This window comes from Orcinus orca, chromosome 5 (genome assembly GCF_937001465.1).
Source record: "Orcinus orca chromosome 5, mOrcOrc1.1, whole genome shotgun sequence".
In the NCBI taxonomy this organism is placed as follows: Eukaryota; Metazoa; Chordata; class Mammalia; order Artiodactyla; family Delphinidae; genus Orcinus; species Orcinus orca.
This window is the reverse complement of record NC_064563.1, coordinates 59,635,045-59,645,237: the sequence shown is the minus strand read 5'-3', so window position 1 is coordinate 59,645,237 and position 10,193 is coordinate 59,635,045.

The following is a 10,193-nucleotide window of genomic DNA, read 5'->3' as shown; positions in this document are numbered from 1 at the left end:
CCAGACATGATGTGCTGGGTGAAAGGAACTGCTGTAAACAGGCCTTTAGTAACGTGGGTGAAGTGTGGGAGGAGAGGAAGTGTTCTATAACCCTGTGATTAGGTCTCAGACTTCTAATGAGCATGTCTCTCTGGACTGTGAACTTCACAAGCGTTTTTCAGTTTTTCCCTCCCCACTTAGGTGGGACAGGTTGGCTAGAGCTGACTTGAGTTGGGTATTTCCCCCACCCCACCCCGCAGAAGGTTTGCTCCGGTTAACTAGTTTCTCCTGAGGGCAGGCCTGCACAGAGTGCTCTGGCGTATTTCAAAACGGTTCCTTTTCCCCTCCCACTGCCAGCAGAGCAGCACAAGGGAGTTTTTCTCAGATTTTTACTGTGAGAACCTAGTTGAGCTCCTTCAGATGAAACACAGAAGTGCGGGGGGGGGGGGGTCCCCTATGACTGGGTCCCCCTGGAGTTTTTAAACCTCAGACTTGTCCTCACTGAGTCTCCAGCAATTCATCAATTACAGTTCAGGTTTTCCGACCATGGCACTGGATCCCCTGGCTGTTTCTGTTCCTTTGTGTCTGCTTCCGTAAGCTGTGATGATCTTATTCATCCTATCTGTCTCTCCGTCTTGGAGGGAAACATTTTACCTGTCTCCTCTTCGCTCTTATGGGCCCAAGAAGAGCTGTTCTTTCAATCTGTTCAGCTTTTTACTTGTTAGGACAGAGCAGTAACTTCCAAACTCCTTACGCATGGGACTGGAAACCAGAAGTTTCATCTACCACTTTTAAAGGACCCTTTATTTACATCGGGGCTACTTGAAAAATCCAGGGTAATCTCCCTATTCTAAAGTCAGCTGATAAGCAGCTTTGGTTCTGACTGCAACCTTAATTCCTCTTTGCCATGTGGCAGACTGTCATCACTGGTTCTGGGGATTTGCATGTGGACATGTTTTGGGTGTCATTACTCTGCCTACCACACCCCACTGTATCTCTTTAAAAAAAAAAAATATTTTAACGAAGATGAAATGTTGAATAGAGGGTTAGAAATCACTCTTACTACTGCTAAGCAGCTATTGTTATTTTTGGATAATATTTAGACGTACTAAGCTATGTCCACCTCCTTCTTTGATTCCAGCAGGCAGCTAGCTCTGTGTTCATTGCCTCAGGGAAAGTATACGGCAGTGCAGAAAACAAATTTTCTCCAAGTCTTTCTGAGTTCTCTTAGGAGAACTTAGTGGATTTGGAGTCATAGTAAGAGTATGGGGTGGGGGGGGAGGGAGGGAGAGAGAGAGAGAGAGAGAGAGGAAAAGAATGAAAGGTCTGTGTGTTCCAAGAGCAGAGAGGACCATTTCCTGCTTCCAGACAACACTACTGTGTGGTCCACGTTATCCTGAGAGGAACGGCACTAAGCTATGTCTAGGCACATGGGATCTGTGTGGCCAAGCAGATTTCCATCTTCTGTCCAAGAAGAACCTAGAAGGAGCAGAGAATCTCTAGGTCTAAAGAGACTATAAACTTAAGGAAAAGTGCTCATCTTTTGCCCCAACAAAGGATTATCTGAAAATCACATCTCTCCCCATGCTTCGGCATATCCGAGGGGCCTGGAACTGTAGTACCACCCAGAGGAGGGTGGTGAGAACTTCATAAAGTACTAGGGTACTTTTTTCTTTGACCCTGTGGAGTGGGGTAGACTGGAGGGTGGCTCAGAGTCAGAAATTAAGTTTTGTTTTTAAAAATTCTACTTTCTTATAATTTTGTGGAATGGCATTCCTGCCTGGTGCTTTGTAGTTAATTTCTGAAAGTCATTTATTCTGCCTGAGTTCACAAAGTAAACGGTTTCCGCATTCAGCTGTGTTGATAAAGAGTAAAAATGAGTCGTCTTTTTTTTTTAATGTGTATCTCAGCAATCCTAAGACAAATGAAGCTTACTTAAAAATCTTCAACTGCAGAATATCATAAAAGTACAAATGTAAATTATACTGTGGCAGTCAGTTGGTTTTGACACATTTTAGGTAAACAGTTGTAGTCAGAAAGATCCAGGAAGGTTTTAATCTCACCTAGCTTAAAATTTTCTGCTCTAAAGTCTCTTGAAATTTGATAACATTTTTACAAATTCCTTACTTTCCCTTAAAATAAATTCTTTACAATTGCTTCTTGACAGGTTATGACAGCATTTTAGACAAGTAGCCTGAAACGATGTTGCTTCACTTTCAATACTGTGCTCCCAAATGAAATTAGAGTTCTTTAGCATGAAGATTACTTTTTGAATACTCAGATTTAACTGAGGGAAAATAGAAAACATCTCAGTAAATGTGAATGGAATGATTTGAGCATCCTTGCATCATCATCACTCTTACTAAGGAAGTAAGTTCATGAAGAAGGTGCTCCCTGGAGACAGGTGCTTCTTAGTGAAACATTTGAATGCTGGCCCATTACATACAGTAGTCTGACGACTGTGGAAGCAGCCATTATAAAAACCACAAGCTCCTGGTCCACAAGGACCATTCTTTTTCATTTTATATTTCCAGAACCTACCACATGTTTTGAATGAATGACAGCCCGAATAATTGAAAGAATCAGTCATTTGGACTAAGTTTGTATCACTCACAGGAGAGGACGTGGCACGTGGTTGGTACTCAAAACTCTTTTTAGTTGCATGAAGGAAAGAATAAATAAAGGAAATAAACGTGGCAACTCATGATTAGTCATTAGTAAGATCTAATGTTTGCTATTTTCACGCGGTAGAGATTTCCTGTCTGATCAATCAGCTGTTCACACTTGCACCAACTGAGGGCCTCGGCTCGGCCAACTCTCCACCAGTTTACAGGGCTGTGGTCTTTGAATGGAGCAGACAGGAAGGAGAGTCTGGGTGCGAGTGAGTGGAGCCTTGTGCATTTCACCTAACCTCTCAGAAACCGCTCCCTCATTTGCAACATGAGAACCACAGTGCGGATTTAACAGGGTTGCTCTGAGGATTAACCAAAAATCATACAAAGTTTTGGCACACTCTGCAGATGTTAAATATTGTTATTTCTCGGGGGAAGACAAAGGTTCTGGGATTATAGCAGTGCTTACCTTTTTTAAAAAATGTATGCGCGTAACTAGTGGTTTTGTTTCTGAAACTAATGTTTAATTAATTTGGATCAGTCGACGTATTCACTAGGTTATACTTTCTAGGGGTTACTGTTATGCAAATTCAGTAGAATTTTGTGTTCCTATCAAACTTTGTTATTGTCAGTCTCCCTGTATTACCCCTAGCTTTCACTTATTCAAAGTCATTTAGCCAACTTCTTAAAAACTTTGATAATGGGAAAAAAATTAAACATGGTTATCATCAAGATAGGTTAACCTAATTACTTCTGGGACTTCAAACCAGTCTCCATTAGTAGCTTCTCTGCGCATTTACTAAGACATTGAGAACGGTAAATTACAAAATAATTACAATACATTAAGGATGAAATTAAAAATACATTTTGCATAAATATTTGAACTTACATGGAACGTCAAGATTGAGTTTAAAGACCTAAGAAGAGTTAGTGTTAAAAAATTAGAAGTGTTGGGGCTTCCCTGGTGGCGCAGTGGTTGAGAGTCCGCCTGCCGATGCAGGGGACGTGGATTCGTGCCCCGGTCTGGGGAGATCCCACATGCCGCGGAGTGGCTGGGCCCGTGAGCCATGGCCGCTGGGCCTGCGCGTCTGGAGCCTGTGCTCTGCAACGAGAGAGGCCACAACAGTGAGAGGCCCACGTTCCGAAAAAAAAAATTAGAAGTGTTTTGTTAAGAAGATTAAGATGACAGGTTACACTCTATCTTGACACAGGAATTTCAGAATTCGGAAGGAATATAGAGATAACCTTTAAATGTAACTGCTGTTTTTTTTTGTTTTTGTTTTTTTTAATAGATGGAAAGACTGAGGCCAGGAGAGGGTGAGTGGCCTATCCAAAGTTTAACAGGGGAAAGTAAATAAATATATAACAGCTGTTAATAAACATCGAGGTAATGATACAAGACAGAACATGAATTCTAGAGAGCAGGGGCTAGACCTGTGGTATACGTAGTAATGTTTTGTTGCTTCATAAGTTGAGTCAGTGAGAAAGAGCCACATAGTAATATTTGGTCCTGGTTAATATTTCCCCCAATTAATTATTCCCTGAGACTGTGGTGGTATAGTAGAAATCTGGTTCTGAAAGTAATGATTTGAATAACCTCAGGCAAATCGTGTGGTCTTTAAAATTCTGTGTTGTTGCTTTTTTTTTCTTTTAATCTATATAGTGGAAATAATCTGCATCACCTATCTGGTTATGTACAGAACCGCTTAGGAAAGAACTGACTCATGTCCAAATGAAATTTTTCCATTAACAACACCCTGCTTATAAGGGTGCTCAGGTGTTGGGCCAAGTGACCATGACCTTAATGGACTGACACATGTTAGGAGGCATCTTGACATTTGGCCTTATGATGAGTTAATGTGGTGGTGGTAGTCGTAGTGACACGGGGACAGCTGTCTGAGGTCCTTCCCCCTGTACCCTATAGCTCCCCGTTGTTGGGACACTGTTAGCATTTCCTTTTCCTGGGGTCACCCCAAAAAGCCTGCACAACAATGGTGAATTTACAGTGACAGTTCAGTATCCACAAAGATGGAGGTTAGCGCCAGTTGAATGAGTATAAGGAAGATCTATTTAAAAACATACTGATTCTGATACTTGAGCAGCAATCAACTCAGAATCTTTTCCTCTGTCTCCTTTTCGTTTTTACTGGAGTGAGTTTCAAGAGGAGGAGCTGTTGTACCGTCCCCTGGAGACGCTGGGGAAAAGATAGGGTGTTGTCACAGTGACTGGGTGACACTATGTGTGTTAGTGCTGACATCCTATAGCGTGCCAGAAAGCCTTACACAGGAAGGAATGGCCCCTCCCACAGAGAGGAGCAGCTGCACCTTTCTCTGAAGAAGAACCGTCATAGAGGCCCTGAATCTAAGACCAGGGCTCTTCTGAGTTCCGCTCTACGGAGACAATGTCCTTCAGTGCGAGGGTCTGCATTTTGCTTTTACGTTACCTCTGGTTTTGCAGCGCAGATAACCTCTTCCCAGCTGTGTAACTTCAAGTTCCTTCATTTGTTGAATGCTCCCTTTTCTCCCATGTATAATGTTGGGATAATAATACTGACCTTTTAGGGCTGCTGTAAGGATTCAACGGCATGACGTATATATGAAGTGCTTAATGCCTACAGGAGCAGATAAATGTTTGTTTCCTTCTTTCCATAAAAGAGATGCCTGCTTTAGAAGAGGATGGAAAACTGAATCAGCTGTTTCTTCAAAACTGCAGAGATGCAATTAAAGTTCCTACTGGGCCTCCTTGGTCTTCCATGGCAGACTGGCTGAAACCCCACTGGCTGTTTTTGGGAAAGGAGGGCAGGATTAAGCCTTCCTAAAGTGAAGTGGTCCCCCTGGGTGTGTATGACGGCGATCTGAAAGGGTCCCTCTCCCCAGCCTGTGGACAGGGAGTGCTGTAACCTGTGTGGAGTTCCTGGGCTTCCCTTTTATCGGGGTGCCAGTGTCTTCCCAAGAGTAGTGAGGTTAGAGACCAGAGCTGAGTGGAAGTCGCCCTCAGCTGGGGCTGGGCTGGGGTTCAGGGGCAGGAGTGGGGTGGGATGGGGAGGTGAGGGGAGGGTGGGCCCGGGGCTGCGAGCTCAGGCCAAGCTGGGGGCCACGAGGTCAGAGCCAGGCTATAGGTCACCCTCACGTCCCAGCCAAGGTGAGGGTGGGGCCCATGTTCTGAAATGTCCCTGAAATCTGGGCCAGCAGAGGTTTAGCACAGGCGCAGAGCTCATCGCTGGCCTCAGGATAATATCCATATTCTTTCCAATGGCTTTTCATTGCCTTAAGGGGATCTGGCCAGAGTTCACAACTCCAGGGTCACCCCCTTTCCCATATAGATTATGCTTCTGCCACAGTGAAAGGAGTTCCGTCTTTTTATCTCAAGGCTTGTTCTTCGGTCCTTTGTTGTTCTTTCTCCTTTGGATGTCATCTTCACCCCCACTTCTGCCTTCAGTAGCTTTCACACTACCTCTTGACATCAATTTCTAGGAAAGCCACACTCCTCTCTGGTTGTCTCTCCCATGCGCTTTCACTGTAGTAATTAAATTATTGATCAATCTAATCATTGTTTAGGTCTCATTATGTAGTAAGTATGAATATTGTCCCCCAACTAAGGTACACTAAGACTTTATTTTCTAATACTCAACTTCATGTCTGGCTTCACGCTCCGTATCCACCAAACTAGAGGAAAAATTTAACCTCAGATCTTTTCAGAACTTGCCTCCAGAATCTGTCCCCCGCCCAGGGTTGAGCTACAGTTCCAGGATCCAAAGCATGAGGAGGGCCATGCAGTCCTTGGCACTTGGTACTCACAGGCTGTTCTTGAGTTGCTCACTGTGCCTGCCTCTCTGGTCCCTTCGGGTCCAGCTTCTCTCTGCTCCTCACATGCTCCCCAGGGACATGGGAGCCTTGCAAGGCTGACGTGGTCCTCCTTGCCTTGACATTCCACACTGCTGACTCCGCCTGCATCACCGAGGAACAGGGCAAGGGTGTCTGCTCCCGTCACCAAGGAACTTCCCTCTATCTCTTCACCTCCAGCCCAGGATGGGCTGCTGCAGATCTGGACGGACGTCCTATCCTCCTCCCTCACTCTTTCTCCAACACCAGCGATTTAAGCTTGGACATTCTGTTTTACTTTTTATCCTTAGCAAACTCTGGAAATTCTCTGACAGGTTTAAGTCTTTTGGAAAACAAAGGATCCTCCTCTGAGGCAATGAGTACACACCTGACTACCTATCTGAAGGTTGAATGCAGAGAAAAAAAACAGAGGGGAGAAAAAGCCCTTAATATCCCCAAACATTACCCAGCCACAGCTGTATGCTGTTCACTGCTGAGCATAGAGACATAGGCTAAGTCAATGTACAATTAAAACATACCCTATACTTACCCAAATCCTAGAATTTATCACACACTATCAGAATTATTTCACTCCTTTTACTCCAGCATTTATTTGGGGGCTGCTCATGTCCCTTGTTACCTTCTCCAAGATCCTTTAAATATCCCCACACCAGACTAATCTATTTGGACAAAGCATATGTCCAAATTGGGGTATTAAAAATAATGGAGAGAAGGAAAGCAAGCCAAAACTCTCTTCCTAAAGACTACGCATATGTTGATTTACCTTTTCTGTAAAAGAATTAAAAATGTCCCCGTTACAAATCAAGACATGGAATAATTTCAATTTGTATTAGGGGAAAAGGATATTTTTTTCCACACATTCTTTTTTTAGTATCATTATTTTACTGTTTTCCAGAAAGGAGAAAATAAACAGCAATAAATACATGAATTTAAAAGTTTTGATTTCTTCTGAAATTATATGTTTTGTTGTTTTTAATTATCAAGTTCAATATTACAGCATACAAAGTTCCTTTTTTTTTTTAGAAAATGTTATTATCACTTAACGTAGCGCATTTGTCTGTTCATATATGCGGTCTCGCTCTGGCAGCTGTCTGAGGCATGGTACTTCCTGGGGAGGCATTTGTATCGTGTTTATGTGCATATTAATGAAACTCTACAACTTTCCTATTTTAACTTAAACACTTCGTTGCCACTTCAGCTGATTATGGCTTTGGATAATTGCCACAGTGAATCTTGTATTTAGTGGAAACAAGATACATTGATGACAAACATGTTTCCTATCAAAAGCCAGAAAGATGGATCTGAATTCAGATTGTGCAGTAAAAAGAAGTATGTAAACTCATTAGACAAGATTCAAATTTACAAAGCCTGAGAAAAATGTTGAGGACATGGGAAGAGGTAGCATCAGGCCTCATAATTGTGAAAGCTGGGCTAGAAGCTAGAGTTTTCAGGGCATGCTTGTGTGGAGGTGAATATTAAATTATCGAGTCCCCTGGGTGGTAAAAGAGTGAGAGCCCAGTGACTGTGGTGGAGCAGCTTAAGGGGCTGGAACCACTGTGATCGTGATTGTCACTCCTTGTTGTGTTTGCTTTGTGGTCCTGCCTAAGCAGAGGATTGAACCAATAATTTAAGCCCAAGGGTTTCCTTTTTATACTGGCTAGGTGGCTATCTTAGTCTGTTCCAGCTGCTATAACAAAAATACCATAGACAGGGTGACTTAAACAACATTTATTTCTCACAGTTTTGGAGGCTGAGATATCCAAAGTCAGGATGCTGGCAGACCCAGTGTCTTGTGAGGGCCTGCTTCCTGGTTCACAGATGGCCATCTTCTTGCTGTGTCCACCCATGGTGGAAGCTGCAAGACAATTGTACATTGTCTGGGGTCTCTTTTATAAGGGCGCTAATCCCATTCATGAGGATTCTACCTTCATGACCTAATCACCTCCCAAAGGTCCCACCGCCAAATACCATCTCATTGGGGATTAGGTTCCAACATATGCATTTTGGGGAGACACAAACATTTAGTTTAAAGCAGTGGATTTACAAGTTTTCACATACTATGCACCTAACCTCAGTTAAGTGTTCTGTAAATATAGGTGTCTTAACTCAAACCAAGCCTCTAGGACTACTATGAGAGAGGGAAAGAGAGAGAGAGAGAGGCTAAATTTTAATTACCTTTGAAGCCCTACCAGAAAAGCACCTTATGTGGTAGGCCAAAAAGTGACTCCCCAAAAGGCATCCATGTCCTAACCCTTGGTACCTGTGGACATTACCTTATATGACAAGAACACAGAAATTTGCAGATATGATTAAGGATGTTGAGATGGGAAGACGATCCTGGATCCTCCAGGTGAGTACAAAATGCCAATACATGTATCCTTATAAGTGGCAGGCAGAAGGAGATTGGATACAGAAGAGGGGAAGGCAGTGTGACTATGGAGGGGGAGGATGGAGTGATGTGACCACAGGCCAAGGACTGCTGGCAGCCACCACAAGCTGGAAGAAGCAGGGAAGGGGTTTTCCTTTAGAGGCTCTAGAAGGAATGCAGTGATGCTGACACCTTGATTTCAGCCCAGTGAGACTGATTTCAGACTTCTGGCCTCTGGAACTGTTAGAGAATACATTTTTGTGTTTTCCGCCACCCAGTTTGTAGTGATTTGTTTTAATGGTGATGTAAACACATCCAGCTTCCTTCAGACAACTTCTCTGACCTGTCCGTTGGGGTTGGATGCCCTTGTATACATTTGGCAGCACACAGTACTTGGTGTGTCATGGCACTAATGGCCCTGCTAATGATTTCTTCTGTCAGGGTCGTTTGCCTGCTGGATGGAAGCTCTCTGTGTAGGGGCCCCATTAGTCTTGTTTTCACTGCCCCAGAGCCCGACACTGTGCTTGGCACCTGACAGGTACTTATGTTTTAACTGAGAAATTTTAATTTGCTGACATTGTATTACTTAAACTTCCAATATTTATTGGAAAAAAAAAGTGTATATATATATATATATATATATATATATATATATATATACACACACACTCTTTTTTTTACAGTCTTTTTCCTAACTTACAATATTTAAAAATGGGCATGTTAGTTTTCTAGAAGGTGTCTGTGTGTCTCATATTAATTGTAAAGGATCAAATCCCAGAGTTCCCCCAGAAAGTTGCAGCATAAAAACAAAAACCCTACTGTTGGAAATTTGCCTATGTTTACAGAAGAACTGACATTTGGGAAATAATTTTACACTATAAAATCCTGAGCAACCTTCAAGATGGCAGAGGAGTAAGATGTGGAGATCACCTTCCCACAAATACATCAGAAATACATCTACATGTGGAACAACTCCTACAGAACACCTACTGAACGCTGGCAGAAGACCTCAGACCTCCCAAAAGGCAAGAAACTCCCCACGTACCTGGGTAGGGCAAAAGAAAAAAGAATAAACAGAGACAAAAGAATAGGGATGGGACCTGCACCAGTGGGAGAGAGCTGTGAAGGAGGAAAGGTTTCCACACACTAGAAGCCCCTTCGCGGGCGGAGACTGCGGGTGGCGGAGGGGGAAAGCTTCGGAGCCCCGGAGGAGAGCACAGCAACAGGGGGTGCGGTGGTCAAAGCAGAGAGATTCCCGCACAGAGGATCAGGGCCGACCGGCACTCACCAGCCCGAGAGGCTTGTCTGCTCACCCGCTGGGGCGGGTGGGGGCTGGGATCTGAGGCTTGGGCTTCGGAGGTCAGATCCCACGGAGAGGACTGGGGTTGGCTA